This window comes from Schistocerca cancellata, chromosome 4 (genome assembly GCF_023864275.1).
Source record: "Schistocerca cancellata isolate TAMUIC-IGC-003103 chromosome 4, iqSchCanc2.1, whole genome shotgun sequence".
Classification (NCBI taxonomy): domain Eukaryota; kingdom Metazoa; phylum Arthropoda; class Insecta; order Orthoptera; family Acrididae; genus Schistocerca; species Schistocerca cancellata.
Window position 1 is genome coordinate 418,579,721 of NC_064629.1, and position 19,939 is coordinate 418,599,659.

Here is a 19,939-nt window from a genome sequence, read left to right on the forward strand (position 1 = left end):
CAAGCAGTCCATGTCTCTACTATGAGTCGACAACTTTCGAGCTTTGGAGGTGCATTACATTAATTTTCCAGCATCCATGACTCCTCCATATCTTCTGACGACGGAAGGAAATAGTGCAGATCTATGCACTGTGATAAGAAAACGGTAACAGCCATCTTTCTGTGTCCGTTGTCACCACCGTTAGACCAGGAGAAACATAAATGCGATCGAGGCGACTCGCAGAGTGACTGGTGACATGTGTATCCTGTGCAATCACTGAGCGATCTTGCCCAAGTGTCTAGAAGATGAAATTCTTGCACCAAACGACAAAATTCAGGACATGGGAGTAATTGGGCTATCGATTTTTTGGATGAAGCAAGCTGTTGAGTCCCCAGCGAGGATGCAGTTGTCATAGTCACAAGAAGGGAGGATGATCTCATTCGAACAGAAATACAACCAGTCGCGTCTCTCGTCCACGCTAGAGGGAGCATAGATGTTCACAATCTGTGTGCCTTCTGTGGTTATCGCCAGCTCTCTGACTGACGGCAAAAACGTCACCTCGTCAACATCTGTGCCATCTCCCACCAGTATGACCAGATGGCTACTGGCATCATCAGCAGGCATAACATATGGAGCATAGCCGTAGAACTCCGGAAAGGTCTCCAAACGAACTCATTGCATAGTGCAATGTCCACATCTGACAATGGTAGCATATCATGCAACAATTGAAGCTTCACTTTCGAATCATTGGTGTTGAGTTTAATGGAAGCAGACTGTTAGGTGGAGGCACAAGGGCAATCACTGCAATAGACGGATGTGGTGGTGTGATATCTTCTGCGGTGTCCATGAGCGCATCTTTCTCCACTGCACCAAAAAATTTGTGAATCATGTGCACTGAGGCCTCGGGCGCCAGCACAACTTCCCTTGCAGGATCTTCGTCGTCACCATCGACACAGAGATGGGAAGGGGGCGGCATAGGCTGTTCATACAGGTGAAAATCAGATTGTGCCACTTTCGACAAGGGCGAGTCAGTGACCAGTCCAGTGTGTGGGCATAGGCTGTGTGTTTCCGCGACTTTTATCAACGCCTTATCGTCTGGGTAAAATGACTGTATCTCGCGGTGATCAGATGGTGTCCTCTGTCTGCTCTTGTACTTCTTCAGCGATAGTTGTTAACATGAGTGTACTTCAATGTCAGACAGTGGCAACGAGTCCTGACTATCTGGCATGAACACCGCCGCAGACACTGTCATGGTGTCAACATTTCTACCTATATTGTCTTCATCATCCGTCGACATAGCCGTCGAGGCAATAATGGGGCCTGTAGTTCCTCAGTATTATGCGGAGCATTGCTAGGACCATCAGAGCTGGCAATGTGCCGACAGCGCTGCCACATATGTGACATGTAGGGACATCAGCAACAGGAGAAGGATCAAGTCTGCTGGTGGCGGTTGCACTATCCTCCTCTGCAGACATTCGGACTAGATGTAGCCTTCTTTACTGTATCTCAAGCATGTGTTCGGCTGTCCGTCGTAAATAATGATGCCCCTGCATCCTCCAGTGTATACATAGGAAGGAACATGTTTATTTAAAGTAATGCAGACCTGATGCACTCTATTAAGGATTGGATATGTGCTAAATTACACCATTTTCTCCCAAACATATCTGTGCACTGTCCCATAAGGGTGAAGCGCAGACACCACCTCCTCTGAGGGCACTTCTAAAGGGAGTTCGAAAATCCAGATCGTCCGCCATCCCAACTCGGCATCTCCGATCTCAACAGAACCCACATTACCATCTGACTGGCAGAATTTCAGCCTCTTCTTAATCTTTCAAAGGAGCCTGTCACAGAATGCGTCGCTGAGAGTCGCTGAGAAGCTTGAAATACACCACACAGCCGACTATGGAAAGGTGCATAGCAATTGCTTCGTCACTGGAGATCTTTAGTTCGTCTTGAAAAAAACGTTCACTCCTGAAACTGAATTTCGGCTTCGATTTTCTGTATGAATTTGCCATTATAATCGATGAAAACACTAAGTGGCGTGAAACGACCGAAGCGAATACACAAACATCGAGTGCGCTGTACGTGGCAGAGCCATAAACAGCATGTCCGCGCCGCACGGCTCCTCGACCCAGACTGACCAACTCAGCTACCCCAGAAAGATTTAGGAGCCGTCCTTAAAGCTTTAGTTCTGCCAGTACCTCGGCTCTGGCCTTCCCAACTTCACAGAAATTTTCCTATGAAACTTGCAGGACTAGCACTCCTGGAAGAAAGGATATTGTGGAGGCATGGCCCAGCCATAGCCTGGGTGATGTTCGCTGACTGAAATTTTCATTCTGAAGCGGAGTGATAGCTGATATGAACCTTACAGCTAGTGAATGGTGCTTCGGTAACTTAGTTGGTCGAGCACTCGCCCATGAAAAGGCAAAGGTACCGAGTTCGAGTCTAGGAATGGAGCACAGTTTTAATCTTCCTGGAAGTTTCATATCAGTGCACACTCCGCAGCAGAGTGAAAATTTCATTCTGGTAACTTCCCTCAGGCTGTGGCTAAGTCGTGTCTCCAAAATATCCTTCCTTCCAATAGTGCTAGTCCTGCAAGTTTCGCTGGAGAAACTTCTATTAAGTTTGGATGGTAGGATGTGATGTACTAATAGAGGTGGGGATGTGAGGACGGGTCGTCATCTGTGCCTGGGCAGCTCAGGCACAGTCCTTCAGCGTTGTAGCTGCTCGGGCGTGCCTAGCGCTCCGGTCGCTCTCCGTTAGCGCGAGCTTTACATCCATGGGGCTTCGCATAGCAGTGCATTTATTTCCGCATATCAAATGGCTTTTTCCCACCGGAAGTCGACAGTAAAGTTCACGTTCACCACACAACATACGAGACCAAAAGCACACGAAATCGATTCTATGGGAGCTGATAAGAATTCACCCGCTCCAGTGTCCAGCTTCGTATACGTCAAACTTAGAGACGCGGCAGCATGAGACAGACTCATTCTTCGATGCAACGACGGTTACTGTTTCTGCCACGCCGACGGGAACGTGGGTGTGGCTTCAGTTAATTATGTCGGTCTCGGAGTTAGAATGGTAAGTGTATTCGAACTTATGTTCGATATTCCTGCCGGCCGGAGTGGCCGAGCGGTTCTAGCCGCTACAGTCTGGAACCGCGCGACCGATACGGCTACAGGTTCGAATCTTGCCTCGGGCATGGATGTTTGTGATGTCCTTAGGTTAGTTAGGTTTAAGTAGTTCTATGTTCCACGGGACTGATGACCTCAGAAATTAAGTCCCATAGTGCTCAGAGCCATTTGAACCATTCGATATTCCTGCGAACACGACTATCGCAGCATTTTGCCAACGCTGCACGGTCCTTAATCATGCTGCAAAGGAATAGACCAAGTTCGAGGCATATCCCGTACTCAGTAGGGTGCGCCAAACAAGAACTCAACTCTGGAAGCACATACTATATTACGTGTCAATAGGTGGATGTGGAGCCATCGTTATGTACGACGACCAACCTGCTCTGGTTGCAGGCAGGAAGGTCACTTCCGAACCAGACTGTCTTCAGCGGCGTCTAGTACAGTTACCTCAGCACACCCAGCACCTGCCACAGCAGATGACATCACTGGCTATTACGTACGTGGAAGCGTTTCCGAATGACGTGGGCGACGTGCATGACAGGCCATTTCCCATAGAGTCTACGAGTATCGTACCCGATCCCACGTCATCGACGGCGCAAATGATCTTGTCACTCGATCAGCCAGACGCCCCACAACAGTTGCGGAATCAGGGTCTTTCGACGCTCCCATCGAAACTATCTTTAGATATGGAAGCGGATCCGCAAAAGGATCACACTGAACAGCATTCCTCATCAGACGTGGAGACACGACTACGAAAACAACGGTCTGTGCTACAGATCGTGGAGGAGCTTTACGCGGTGGTCTAGCGGTTCTGGCGCTGCAGTCCGGAACCGCGGGACTGGTACGGTCGCAGGTTCGAATCCTGCCTCGGGCATGGGTGTGTGTGATGTCCTTAGGTTAGTTAGGTTTAAGTAGTTCTAAGTTCTAGGGGACTTATGACCTAAGATGTTGAGTCCCATAGTGCTCAGAGCCATTTGAACCATTTTTTGAGGAGCTTTAACTTCAAGGAGGCGCAATGGATACAACTATGCAACAGGATGATGTCCCACCTGTCAGTAGTAGAGACGAATGCCCGTCAACAGCGAGCGTCTCCATCAATTCATTGGGAGATTGGGCACAAGAAATGGACCGAAGTGACGAGATGCAAGAGGAGGACGTTCAGTCACTAGCTCCCACCGCCAATGAGTCGGGAGCGAACTTCGTTCACGGCGTCCAGTTAGGCGGAGTCGTGTGGTCCCGATCCAGGAAGAATGCTCCGAAGTCAGCCGATTCATTGGTGCGTGACGTTCAAGCATTGCACAGCCGATACGGTGTCCCACGATTACCATATTGGTACAGTCAGCATCGGTGGTATTAGTACACCAGTAAAGATTCAAATGCTGCGAGGTATACTGCGGGCAGTGGACATCGACATAGTTTTTCTGCAGGAGGTAGGAATCGGTACCCTAATAGAGTTTTAGGGTTGTGTCGTATATCGTTTAACATGTGCCGATGGTAACGGTGGTACAGCCATACTGTTAAGAGAAGGAATAGTGGCAGAAGATGTGTAATACCCATGGCGTTGCCCTGTCTATAGGGGACGTTCGCTTGGTGACTGTTTATGCGACGTCTGGCTCGGCGAAGAGACGCGAACACGCAACTTTTTAGACAGAGGAAGTGTCACCGGTCTTTCGAGGACGTCAGGAGAATTCCATTGTTGGCGTCTTTAACTGCGTTCTGCGGCCCGAAGTCTAACGCCCACACTTCGTCGCTTGCGCGGCGTTACAGACTCTGGTCTGGGACCTTGCACTGCATGACACCTGGAAAGTGAAGCACGGCGACAGCCGCGGATATCCGTACCTTACGAACCATTCAGCAAGTCGACTAGACAGGGTGTGTGTGTCGAGTGGGCTATACATGGGAACGATTGACACTGAGGTATAACTTACGGTCTTTATAGACCACCAGGCTTACATCTGCACCATCACTCTGCCACGGAAAAGAACATGGCGCAGCAGGAGTCCATGGAAGCTCAACGTCACACACCTGAGGGATGAGGTTTCTGGGTGGCTGAAGACAAATGGCGTCAATGTCAACGTCGTCAACGTACCTACGATTCAACGCTGAAATGGTGGCTCTGCTGTGTCAAACCGGCTTCACGAAGAACGTTCACAAGATATGGACAAGGTAAATCAAGCTGGCAACGGACGACATCTGAATTTTGTTTCACAGCCCTATGTGAGCTGGCGACACAATCACCGTCTCCCGACCATCAGGCGGCTGTTCAACGTATCAAAGCACAACTGATGCATCTTACGGCAGTGAAGATGAAAGGAATTAAAGTGCGTGCGAGAATGCTCGATAGGTGACTCAACGAACGACCGTTATTACACTATATAATGTGAGAAGACGGCAGCGGCGACGTACACTTACAAGGGACGTCGAAATGACCGATGGATTGACGGCCACGTTACAGAAGGATACTGCACGTGCTTTCACTTACAACTGGAGAGAGCAGGACTTGCAGATGTGCTTCGGGAAATGACAGCTGCCGAGCGTTCAACTGAAGTGGACGGCCTTACAGCTGACACTACCATAGATGATCTGGACGCTGCTCTAAAGCGTGGCACGCTTGGATCGGATAGACTCCCTCTTGAGTTCCTCTGCACCTTTTCTCCTCTGATGAGACCGATTTGGATACTGATGTACAACGAAGTCTTAACACCTACCTTACAGGCTCCTACCGAATTCACAGACGGTATTATGATACCCGTTCGAAAACCAAGTGGTGGTCGTAAACCACAAGACTACAAGCGTTTGACACTATTGAACGCAGACTACAAAATTTTTGCACATATCCTTTGTGCTCGCCTCTGGCGGCAATAAAGAACAAAATACATTTAGATGAAACATTTCTACGTGGGAAGAGCACACACGGCGCTAGGGTCATACAGGGATGTCATAGCACTGATGTCAGCATGTCGATTACGAGGAGGCCTTTTGGCAGTGGGTTTCGACCACACTTTGGACCGAGTGGTCATGTGTTCCTATGCGGGCCGGCCGCGGTGGTCTAGCGGTTCTGGCGCTGCAGTCCGGAACCGCGGGACTGCTACGGTCGCAGGTTCGAATCCTGCCTCGGGCATGGGTGTGTGTGGTGTCCTTAGGTTAGTTAGGTTTAAGTAGTTCTAAGTTCTAGGGGACTTATGACCTAAGATGTTGAGTCCCATAGTGCTCAGAGCCATTTGAACCATTTGTTCCTATGCGCGGTCACGGAACGGATGGGAAGCCCCCTCATGTCTGTGGACACGATGTTGAGGTTGATCCCTATTTAATTTGTAGTAGCTGTTGAACCTACACCACACGGCCTCCGACGGTGCCTTGGAGGCGACCAACTAAAGACCGCATGTTTCCAATGCAGCGCATACGCCGACGAAGTCGTTCTGATGGTCAAATCAGGAGGCGAAACCAAGGCGGCGATGGGATGGCTTTAGCAGTATGGAACGGTGGCGGGTAGTGTCACTCACCTTCGAAGGGCCCGATGTATGGAAGTGGGCAGAGGGCTGCAACGGGCAGGAGGGAAACATACGACGCAAAGCGGGAATAATGGATGGCTACTGAGTCAGATGCGCCCTTTGGTACAACATGCGCTGCCAGTAACGGATATGTTCCAGATCTCACAGTATGCCAACATATATATGGCACCAAAAATACGTCATTTGGCGCATACACTGCCGTTTCCCACGACGATCGCGTCAAGGTTACAGTCAGCCTTCGGACATTTAGTAAATGCTAACCTCCTCTTTAAAAGCCGCTAACATACTTTGACGCTGCCACAGAGGGGAAGAGGTATCGGACTCGTAAACGTAAGGAACAGGGCGCGTGCCATATTTCTTAGTACGATACAACGCTTTTGGAGAGCCGAGTACGTCACCATAATGGGAGCTGTGATCGAGGAAGTGGCCTCCCCCCCATTCATTGCATTCACCTGTCAATGTTGGCCACATCACGGCACCGTTCACATACCCTCGGGACTTCCTCGTCGATTACAGCTACATTCAGAACAGTTTGCCAGAGATCTGGCTGCCCACAATGTGGTAAGAAAAAGCACCCTACAATACAGTGGCAGAGAATATGGAGAGCGGTTCATCTTCCTTCTCTCCCTACAGAGAACCTTGCGTTATGATATGTAATGGTGAACGGCCAATTCCCGAACTGTCAATGACTGCACCCTAGTCACCTGGTCCACACGCCGATATGCCCCCACTGCATGGTCGTCGTCTCCGACGAGCATCTTTTGATTTGTGGCACACCAATCGAGTGTTGGAGTCTCCCGAAAAAAATGTTGGCTCTTTTACTGCTTACTGCGCTCATGGCAATCAAAGCTGATGGCCTACTCTTCCTGGACAAAGTATACTTTCCGACGGCCAGGAAAAACGCCTTCAACTGGATAAAGTGGATGACATCGCATTATCTATATCGCGCCGATGACAAGGACGTCATAGACTTTTGGTACACACTGCAAGAGCAACGTATGATCTTACGGCGACACGTGAAATACATAACATGTCTTTCCAATTACTTACTCAGCTAGCTGGAGAAGCCAACCTGTAACACGCCAACTGGGCCGTTGTGAGGTCCCGTTTTTCTTTTGTTAGTGATTTGGTTAAATCTAGACGGCATTGGGAGCCGTTTTACGTTTGGCTGTGTTGAATGGGACCTTTAGATTCTGTATATTGTCTTTTGCACCTATAAATCATAGTAAGTAAAGAACAAAATACAACACGAAAAAAGCACCATTTCGTCCCTTAGACGAGGAGACATTGTAGCCAGGCCTCAGCTTGCGTGCGACCCCTCCCACCTTGCCTCCGCCAACCCACGACCCGATTCCTTAAAACCCTTGTAAAAAAAAGTTGGTAGACCATTTGCCTGTGAAAAAGCAAAGGTCTCGAGTTCGAGTCTGTTCCTCGCAAACAATATTAATTTTCTACGAATTTTCATATTAGCACAGCTGCAGAGTGAAAATTTCATTCTGGAAAGTGCATTTTATTTTTTTATAACGGACCGTGTGTTACTAAGTCCTCCCATTAAAAAAAAGGTCTTACCCGTAAGCAAATGACTTGGTTACAGAGAATTCTGTAACGCTTCATGCAGCCTCGTGAAGATGAAGTTAATGGTGTGGACGTAATAGGGTTATAAGTGTGTCCTTAAGGTAAATATCCTGTAAATACATTACTTCGTTTAGAACATCGTCTGAGAAATAGAATATAAATTAAAAATTAAGGAAAAAATTGTGATAAGTGAACATAATTTATGATGAGTATCCATAGTGAAAGCTAATCCATGGTGATAAGTGAATACGATATGTGAAGGGAATCTAATTTGCTTGCTTCATGACAGTTGATAAATTAGAACATCTAAAAGTGCCTCGAGAAACAGTAAACGCGTAGTAAAGGACTATAGTATTACTTGACTGAAGTAAAAGATATAAGAGAGGAGTAAGTCATTTAATAATTTCGGGGACGAACTTAATGCCATAAATTTAAGGACAGTCTGGTACACTATAGATATAGCTCCTTAATAAATAATAAAATAAAATAAAACTGGAAGGATTTAAAATAATAGATGACGGGATGCATTGAAAATCTCACGCGGCATGTTGTGCAGCTGACAGGCTTGGCTAAAATGTACTGCATTCTGTCATTAGGTAGTTTAAAGCTGAGCCAGCCATTCGCTGTACCTCTAATTACTGTTTAACGTGACACATTATCTTTGATGGTGGCAGTGATGTTGAAACAATAGCTTTTATCACACTCATCGCCGCAGCTGGTAACGTCGTTCATCCGCTACATTGCGTAAAGTAAGTACCATCGATTTTAGCGCTTGGAATTAACTGCTTACCGCTAACACTGCAAGCACAGATATAGTGGCTTCTCTGCATTCCGACGAGAGCCATGAATTATAGCACGCTGTGCTTACATCTACTTTGCTTTTATTCCAAAAATGTAAATTCACTCTGCGACTAACAACTCTTTCACTTAGATAAATAGTATTTACAACAAGTTGTATAGCTTTTATGCAAGAAGTTGTATGTGTTATTGACATAAAGTCCTGCTCTTTTCTGGAGAATACACAGTTGATTATCGCATTTACCTCGAAGAAGTCTAATTATTAGATAAAATTCCAGAGGCTGTCGTTATTTGTTACGTGTTACTTGTTTGGTATCATACTAACGGCAGGTTGTGTAAGGATTGGGAATGTTACCAAACATGTCAAAACGAAACTGTTATTGTTATCCTGTTGCCAAGACCACTTCCTAACAGTTCTTTAATAATCGTCACAGACTGCGGGTGGTTAGCTCCTTTCTCGATGGCAGGAAGGAAACTGAAAATCTTGCAGCCATCGTCTTTGCTGACATTAAACCTTTATCGAAATATGTATATAGCTGTGGCTTACTGGAATGTTCTTCACTAAGTGTTACGTTCCTTGAATAGGCTAATAAAATTTTTTTCCTGGTCATAGTCTTGAAGATACAGATTTCGTCCTTAGTTTGAAACGTGTGTGGTGCTCATACTCTCTTCGTTGTCTTCCTAACATCAGCAATGTACAACGTACTACACCTACACGTCACTTTATAAACTCGATGAACAAGTGATTCCTAGATGTGTCAGATAAAATCTTTTATTTGATATTGCGGATTTTATGCCATCTATCCTAATAATGTTTCCTACCCTGTTTGTTAGCCTAAATGCTTTACAAAGCGGGAAGAAAGCTTCCCAACCTTCTTGCTTATGTTGCTAGTAGAACATTGTTTTAAGTACTGTCTAAAGATAAAAGTTCAACGTAAAAGTAGCGCAGACTAATCGTGTAGAAGTTTTTACTTTAATCAGACAAGTTTGGCGGCCTCCTTTATTTTTACTACTATATATGAAGACAAGTAGTTGTTCTCGAAAAGTTCTTGACCGATTCTTCTCAAATGTTTATCCGCTACTCTAACAAACGTTTGGAAGGACATCAGCTACATATTTTTAATATGTGTGGTATATAAATATTATATCAGTGCAAAACATATGCAAATATCTCGAAAAGTACTTGACTTGTTTGATATTTTCAAACGGTGTTCTAGAAATATTCAGACATACAGGTACAGGCAAAATATTTTTTTAAGCAACAATGTACAGGTTTTCTATTAAAATAGACTGCGAGAAAGGAAAAACTTAGCTGAAGTGTAAAATGTACGGTTTCGTTTTCTGTCTTGCAGTCGGTTTTAACTGAAATAGCGGGGTGTTCTCAGATATACGTTCTTTCTCCTTATATATAATATTAATCAAAAATTGTATACCCAACTATCTGCTGTTTTGTTTTTTCTTCTTATACATCTACATCTACATGGATACCCTGCAAATCACATTTAAGTGCCTGGCAGAGGGTTCATCGAACCACCTTTACAATTCTCTATTCTTCCAGTCTTGTATAGCGCGCGGAAAGAATGAACACCTATATATTTCCGTTCGAGCTCTTATTTCCCTTATTTTGTCGTGGTAATCGTTCCTCCCTATGTAGGTCGGTGTCAACAAAATATTTTCGCATTCAGAGGAGAAAGTTGGTGATTGGAATTTCGTGAGAAGATTCCGTTGCAACGAACAACGCCTTTCTTTTTAACGATTTCCAGCCCAAATCCTGTATCATTTCTGTGACACTGTCTCCCATATTTCGCGATAATACAAAACATGCTACCTTTCTTTGAACTTTATCGATATACTCCGTCAGTCCTATCTGGTAAGGATCCCACACCGCGCAGTAGGGCGGACAAGCGTAGTGTAGGCAGTCTCATTAGTAGGTCTGTTACATTTTCTAAGTGTCCTGCCAATAAAACGCAGTCTTTGGTTAGCCTTCCCCACAACGTTTTCTATGTGTTCCTTTCAATTTAAGTTGTTCGTAATTGTAATTTCTAGGTATTTAGTTGAATTTACGGCTTTTAGATTAGACTGATTTATTGTGTAACCAAAGTTTAACGAGTTCCTTTTAGCACTCATGTGGGTGACCTCACACTTTTCGTTATTCAGGGTTAACTGTCACTTTTGGCACCATTCAGATATTTTTTATAAATCGTTTTGCAGTTTGTTTTGATCTTCTGATGACTTTATTAGTCGATAAACGACAGCGTCATCTGCAAACAATCGAAGACGGCTGCTCAGATTCTCCCAAATCGTTTATATAGATAAGGAACAGAAAAGGGCCTATAACAATACATTGGGGAACGCCAGAAATCACTTCTGTTTTACACGATGAATTTCCGTCAGTTACTACGGACTGTGACCTCTCTGACAGGAAATCAAAAATCCAGTCACATAACTGAGACGATATTCCATCAGCACGCAATTTCAATACGAGCCGCTTGTGTGGTACAGTGTGAAAAGCCTTCGGGAAATCCAGAAATACGGAATCGATCTGAAATCCCTTGTCAATAGCACTCAATACTTCATGTGAATACAGAGCAAGTTGTGTTTCACAGGAACGATGTTTTCTAAACCTATGTTGACTGTGTGTCAATAGACAGTTTTCTTCGAGGTAATTCATAATGTTCGAACACAGTATATGTTCCAAAATCCTACTACATATAGACGTTAACGATATGGGTCTGTAATTTAGTGGATTACTCATACTACCTTTCTTGAATATTGGTGTGACCTGCGCAACTTTCCAGTCTTTGGGTACGGATCTTTCGTCGATGGAACGGTTATATATGATTTTTAAGTATGGAGCTAATGCATCAGCATACTCCGAAAGGAACCTAATTGGTATACAGTCTGGACCAGAAGACTTGCTTTTATTAAGTGATTTAAGTTGCTTCACTACTCCGAGGATATTTACTTCTACGTTACTCATGTTGGCAGCTGTTCTTAATTCGAATTCTGGAATATTTACTTCGTCTTCTTTTGTGAAGGCATTTCGGAAGACTGTGTTTAGTAACTCTGCTTTGGCAGCACTGTCTTCGATAGTATCTCCATTGCTATCGCGCAGAGAAGGCATTGATTGTTTCTTGCCGCTAACATACTTCACATACGACCAGAATCTCTTTGGATTTTCTGCCGGGTCTCGAGACAACGTTTCATTGTGGAAACTGTTATAGGCATCTCGCATTGAAGTCCACGCTAACTTTCGAGCTTCTGTAAAAGATCGCCAATCTTAGGGATTTTGCGTCTGTTTAAATTTGGCTTGTTTATTTCGTTGTGCAACAGTGTTCTAACCCGTTTTGTGTACCAAGGAGGATCGGCTCCGTCGTTTGTTAATTTATTTGGTACAAGTTTCTCAATTGCTGCCGATACTATTTCTTTGAATTTAAGCCACATCTGGTCTACACTTATATTATTAATTTCGAAGGAGTGGAGATTGTCTCTCAGAAGGCGTCAAGTGAATTTTTATCTGCTTTTTTGAATAGGTATATTTTTCGCTTATTTTTCGGGGATTTGAGGATTACAATATTCACGCTCGCTACGACAACCCTGTGTTCACTAATCCCTGAATCGGTTTTGATGCTCGTTATTAACTCGGGATTATTTGTTCTATGAGGTCAAGTGCGTTTTCACAACCGTTTACTATTCGCGTGGGCTCATGAATTATCTGCTCGAAATAATTTTCAGAGAATGCGTTTAGCACAATTTCGGATGATATTTTATGCGTACCTCTGGAATTAAACATGTATTTCCGCCAACATATCGAGGGTAAATTAAAGTCACCGCCAACTATTATCGTATGAGTCGGGTACGTGTTTGAAATCAAACTCAAGTTTTCTTTGAACCTTTCAGCAACTGTATCATCTGAATTTGGAGGTCGGTAAAATGATCCAATTATTATTTTATTCTGGTTGCCAACAATGGACTCTGCCCATAGCCGGCCAGTGTGGCCGAGCGGTTCTAGGCGCTTCAGTCTGGAACCGCGCGACCGCTACGGTCGCAGGTTCGAATCCTGCCTCGGGCATGGATGTGTGTGATGTCCTTAGGTTAGTTAGGTTTAAGTAGTTCTAAGTTCTAGGGTACTGATGTCCTCAGATGTTAAGTCCCATAGTGTTCGGAGCCATTTGAACCATTTGAACCAACTCTGCCCATACTAACTCACAGGAAGTATCAACTTCAATTTCGCGACAAGTTAAAGTACTTCTGACAGCAACAAACACGCCACCGACAACCGTGTTTAGCGTATCCTTTCGGAACACCGTTAGGTTCTTCGCAAAAATTTCGGTTGAGCTTATGTCCGGCTTTAGCCAGCTTTCAGTGCCTATAACGATTTGAGCATCAGTGCTTTCTATTAGAGCTTGGAGCTCTGGTACTTTCCCAACACAGCTACGACAGTTTACAACTGTTATACCAGTGGTTCCTTTATCTATGTTCAACCTGTGTTCAGCCTGCTCCCTTTGTGACTGAAGCCCTTCTTGTGTTTTCCCGAGACTCTCTAACCTAAAAAACCGCCCAGTCCACGCCACACAGCCCCTGACACCCGTGTAGCCGCCTCCTGCGTACAGTGGACACCTGACCTATTCAGCGGAACCCGAAACCCAACCACCCTTTGGCGCAAGTCGAGGAATCTGCAGCCTACACGGTCGCAGAACCGTCTGAGCCTTTGATTCAGACCCTCTGTACCAGAGGTCCGCAATCGGTCCTGTCGACTATGCTGCAAATGGTCAGCTCTGCTTTCATCTTGCAAGCAAGACTGGCAGCCTTTACCACTTCTGTTAGCCGCTCTAAACCAGAGAGAATCTCTTCTGTTCCAAAGTGACACACATCATTGGTACCGACGTGAGCCACCACCTGCAGTTGGCTGCACCCTGTGCTCTTCATGGCATCCGAGAGCACCCTTTCCACATCTGGAATGACACCACCTAGTATGCACACGAAGTGCACATTGGATTTCTTACCCTCCTTGTCGGCCAAGTCGCTAAGGTGCCCCATAACGTACCTAATGTTGGAGCTCCCAACTACTAATAATCCCACCCTCTGCGATTACCCTGATTTTGCAGGCTGAGTGGTTTCCTCTGAAACAAGACAGAAGACAGCGTCTGGCTCAGCGACAGTGTAAGCCACAGACAGCACCTGGAACCTGTTTGTCAGACAAACCGCGGAGGCCTTACGTGCGGCCGCCTGGGAAGTCTTTCGCCGCCTGCTTCGCCTTGGGGCGACCTCCCACTCGACCACAGGTGAGGGGTCAGCCTCAGTGCCAGCAGCAACTGGGTTGGCCACCGGTGAGGACCGATCGGAGGACTCTGATGTGCTGGACGTCCGTTGGATCCCCACGGCCGGCGCACAACAGTGGTGCCTATCCACTGCAGCCTCAAGCTGTGTAACCGAAGCCATCACAGCCTGAAGCTGAGAGCGAAGTGTCACCACTCGGCTCGCATCCGCACACAACAGTCACAGTCCCTGTCCATACTAAAGGCGGTGAAAAACTAAACTATGCAGATAAACGGACTATCGACTCGAGCTACGGAAATCTACCGTAGAACCTGACGAAAACGCACGAACTGTGTCTAGTAATACGCAGATATTCAAAAACCTAACTACCGAAGCACTCAGGTGAAACTAAATAATTTGCCCCTGATAAGGAATTTGTAATATGTCACAAAATCGGTTTGCTTTCTGGCGCAAACAAAAACGCGAGAACTGTGGCTATTAGATTTTAAATTTACAAGTAGAAACTCAAGAAACTAACTATTAAAGCACACAGATATAATAAAATTCGCTCCTGGTTAGGAACTCGTAAATGTCACAGGAGTGGTTTACTTATATGTTGCTGCGTCTGTCGCGGTCGGCTACTGCTGCCTGACTGACTAACGCCAACAGTCGGTTGCCTCAGAAAAAGGGAAGTTGTATTTATGACTTATCGGCTTATGATTAGAATGCTACTGCGGAATCTAAGTCATCGGAAACTTGGTAATCCTACTCGGTTGCAAATTTAAACTATGCGAAATACTGTCAATGAAGCTATTGTCCTCACAGATCCAGCAGCATAAGAGGTCTCTTACACCCCCTATACCAATGATCTCAACTTTTTACCCATTCATTTTAAGCGACTTGAATTCCCATTCAAGGAATCGTTGGCATCAACAGTAAACAAAGATCAAGATCTGTAAGAGAGGGAAGAGGAGATGTACAGAAATGGGAGAGCAAATGGGTATAGAGAGGGGTAAGGAGAAGATGGACAGACAGAAGCTGGAGGAGGAGGTGGAGAGAGATAGGATGGAGGAGGGCATGGATAGAGAGAGGGGAGAGGAGGTGACGAACAGAGAGAGGGAGAGGACGAGAAGACGGCCAAGAGAGGGGGAAGAGGAGATGGAGAGAGATAGGAAGGAGGAGGGCATGGGTAGAGAGAGGGGAGAGGAGGTGATGGACAGAGAGAGAGAGAGAGAACGAGAAGACGGACAAAGAGAGGGGGAAGAGAAGGTGGAGAGAGGAGGAGGAGAAGGGGATTAGGACGTATATCCTATTCCCACACATATTTAGCAACAGAGAAGTATTGTCAGGTTCACTTTAAGGGTCCCCTACAACAGTGTACAACTTTCATCAGTACATAATGGACATAGTGGCGAGTTTGGCTTTTCCACAGGTTCAGGATGTTACTCAAATAGAACTATTCAACTCTTTCGGAGAGAGTGGTTAGAAACCTGAGGGAAAATGACGCTTGAAGATGAGCGCTCATACAATGCATTAAGCGAAAAAATTAACAGTTCGAGTAGAGCACATAGTTTTGAAGTCCATACTCAGGAATGGCTCTCCTTTTGGCAACAGTATAGAAATACAGGCTCGACCGCGGATCTCAAAAGCATTTGTTACGGGAAGCATAACATTGTAAATAATAAAATTCCTGATTGTACGGTAAAATAAATGATAGGAACTCTTTCCTGCATGTTTGTGTCTGTAGCGTAGCATTGCACTGAAGTGAAACGTGGACGATAAACAGTTCAGACACGAAGAGAATAGAAAATATTGAAATGTGGTGCTCCAAGAAAATAGTGGAAATTAGATGAGTAAAGCGGATAACTAGTGAGAAGGTACTGATTGTAATGGGGCAGAAAAAGAATTTGTCACGACTTGACTAAAAGAAGGGTTCAGTTGACAAGGACACACCATGAGGCATCAAGAAATGGTCGATTTGGTGATGAAAGGAAATGTGGGGATAAAAATTTTAAAGTTAGACCAAGTCTTGACTAAAGTATGCAGGTTAAAATAAATGTGGGTTGCAGTAGTTAGGTGGAGATGAAGAGGCTTTTACGGCATCACAATAGTCTTCTACGTACTTAGGAGTGCATTATGTAGGAGCTTATTGAATTAGACATGGGAAAACTATTGCTGCTCTATAGTGGCTGCTTCCGTAACCAAGGTAACCGAAGAATTTGATGTTTCAAGACTCAAGAGGCACCGTATCGAACATTTGCAGTGTAAGCGGGAACGCACCATCCACTACCTCAGTACGTGGATGGAAGTGTGTGTCGAGTGATCATGATTGGACTTCATTGCAGAGGATTGTGACGAATAATAAGAGGACTACAGCTGCAAAAATCACGGCAGAAATGAGTGTCGCACTCGGGAATCCTTTCAGCACCTAAACAACACGAAGAGATCGTCTGTGATGTAAATGCCCGCGACAGGAAAATGTGTTGCCGATGCCATAAATGCTGAACTATGGAGCAATGGAAGAACGTCATTTGGCCTGGTGACTCGTGTTTCACGCTGTTTCCAACTTATGGCCGAGTTTACGTCCCGAGATTGAAACATGGCGGGGGGGTCGGTGATGATGTGGCTAACCATGTAGTGGTATTCCATGGCCTTCACGGTTACTCTGCATGGTCGCATTACTGCCAAGGACTATGTGACCATTTTGGTTGATCAGGTCCATACCATAGTACAGTGTACGTTCCCAAATGGTGATGCTGTTTCAACGATAAAGTCCGTATTCACACCACTCACATCGTCGAGGACTAGTTTTGCGAGTACGAGGATGAATTGTCGCATTTCCCCTAGCCTCCATTTCCATCAAATTTCAATATTATTGTACCTTTATGGTCTACTTGGGAGAGAACAGTGCTTAATCGCTATCCACCTCCACCATAGTTTCCTCAACTTACCATTATTTGGCAGGAAGAATGGTATAAGATACCCTTGAAAACTATAATGGACCTTTATTTATCCATTCTGAGACGACTGGAAGCTGCTTGGAATGCCTACTGTTTTCCTATATCGTATGAGGCATGGTAGTTACTTGTGTTTTTGTGTTTTCACTTTTTTGTCCACCGCCTTTAGCTTCAGAGCACCGTCTTACCGACTGATGACCTCAGAAGTTAAGTCCCATAGTGCTCAGAGCCATTTGAGAGCCACCGTCTTACCCTAGTGTGAAAAATCCTATAATATGGGAATGCAACATGTAACGGAAAACACTGCATTATAGGCAACTGTGTCCTCTGATGTTCTAAAATATCTGTACGTCCACATACATACATACATACATACATACATATATTCCACCCAAGCCACTGTATGGTGCACGGCGGAGGGTACCTTGTACCACTACTAGTCATTTCGTTTCATGTTCCACTTGCAAATAGATCGAGGGAAGAGCGACGTCTATTTTCCTCTGTACGAGCCCTAATTTCTCTGGTCTTATCTCTGTGGCTCTTACGCGAAATGTACGTTGGTGGTTGTACAATAGTTCTTCCTTCAACTTCAAATGTCAGTTCTCTAAGTATTCTGTATAATGTTCCTTAAAAAGAACGTCACCTTCCCTCCAGGTATTCCAATTTCAGTTCACGACGCTTCCTCGTAACACTCGCATGTTCATTGAACCTACCGGTGCCAACTCTAGCAGCCAACATCTGAATTGCTTCCATGTCTTCCTTTAATCCGACCTGGTGGGGATCCCTAACACTCGAGGGATACTCGGGGAGGGGTCGCACTGTTGTTCTATAACCGGTGCCCTTTACGGATGAACCACACTTCCCTAAAGTTCTCCAAATAAACTGAAGTAGACCATTCACCTTCCCTACTGCCGTTTAAGTGGCACATTCCATTTGATATCGCACTGCAACGTTTCGACTAGATATTTGATCGACTTCACTGTGTCAAGCAACTCCCTAATAAAGACGTATTCGAACACTACAGGACTGATGTTCCTACTCATCTGCATTAACTTACGTTTTCCTTCACTTGGAGCTAGCTATCATTCACCACACTAACAATAAATGTTGTCTAAGTCACACTCCTTCAATGACGACAACTTCCCGTATACCACAGCGTCGTTAGCAATCAGATGCAGATTGCTGCTCACGCTGTCCGTCAGTTCGATCATTCACAATTTCACCGCGAAAAACAAGTTATCTAAGCGAAAAGTTAGAGTTCACACCAGGCGCGCGGCTGCTCACCGCTCAGAGACTAAGTCCCGCGATACCACACAACGCGAAATTTTCTAAGTCGTTTCACTTCCTAGCCTCCCAAAGACCGACAGCCGCCGCTTTCGCGTCTGCATCCGAACTGTCCCCTCTGGTGTCTGCCCCTGCACTGTCCTCTGCCCGTCCCCGGCCGCGTTTCCCGCGCGCCGAATATCCTCGCTCAACTGACTAGGGCTGTTCCCTTTCCTGAAGCCGGCCATCTGATTGGCTACAGCTTATTCTGCATTGTTTTACATTTTAACACAATCAAATAATAAAAGCTTGACCACTTTCACGTTATAAACCAAGTAACAGTAATATCCATTACATAGCACAAAGCACTCCGTCTTCAGGCCACAAGTGGCCCATCGGGACCATCCGACCGCCGTACCATCCTCAGTGAGGATGCGGATAAGAGGGGCGTCTGGTCAGCACACCGCTCTCCTGGTCGTTATGATGGTTTTCTTTGACCTGAGCAGCTACTATTCGGTCGAGTAGCTCCTCAATTGGCATCACGAGGCTGAGTGCGCCACGAAAAATGGCAACAGAGCTTGGCGGCTGGATGGTCACCCATCCAAGCGCTGGCCACGCCCGACAGTGCTTAACTTCGGTGATCTCACGGGAACCGGTGTATCCACTGCCGCAAGGCCGTTTCCATCCATTACATAATAAACGTCAAATTTTTTTACATAAAATCAATACAATTTCCTTCTTAATTTTGAATGTCACGGCCAGTAGCCTTGCACAAATGTGTTTTCTGATAAATAAATAAAGAACAAAAGTAAGTATTATGCACTAAACTTTACAACAAATATTCTGTTACCTAATGATTCAATAAGGTGTCATGCTGTCATCGTTCAATGTGCTTTGCGTGGAGGAAATGATGATCTGATGCTTAACTGTAAATACTGATAATTTAAATTTATTATATCTTTTAAACAAATAAAGCTATAGAGTTGATATTTACGACGTTTGTCATTTTAATGATGCCCTTCTATATGAAATGTCGGTCGTTAAGTTCGACCAAAGCGTTCATATTTTAGCATTCATTCTTTGTTACAAACTTCTTAATTTCACTTTAACAGTAAATCCTGAACTATTATAGATATGATCAATATTCAAGTTTTATTGGGATCACCATGAAAATTTATGGAGGATGTCAGATTAAAATTACTGTGGCTTCATTCCAAGAATTACTACAGAATTAAATAGTTTCCATAAATGTTTCCCTTTATTGTCGAGCTTAGGTCCGCCATATTTAACACTACTACGTCTCCTCGGCCACAAATGGCTTCTACTGGGTTTCCCTATGACGTAGGTTCTCGTCTGTCTCACTCGCACACTGCAGCACTTAGTCCTCAACAGACAATAGACGCCTGTGAGTTTCCCCATCTCGCGGTGAATCTGCGCCCTTTGTGGCATCCGGTCCTGGACG

General features: G+C 45.1%; 1 protein-coding gene across 1 annotated transcript in view; it reads left to right on the plus strand.

Annotated features, from left to right (window-relative positions):
- The window catches only part of LOC126183408 (calcium-dependent secretion activator-like), a 1,473,721-nt gene that overhangs the window by 41,396 nt on the left and 1,412,386 nt on the right, over positions 1–19,939 (plus strand). The window lies entirely within an intron of this gene.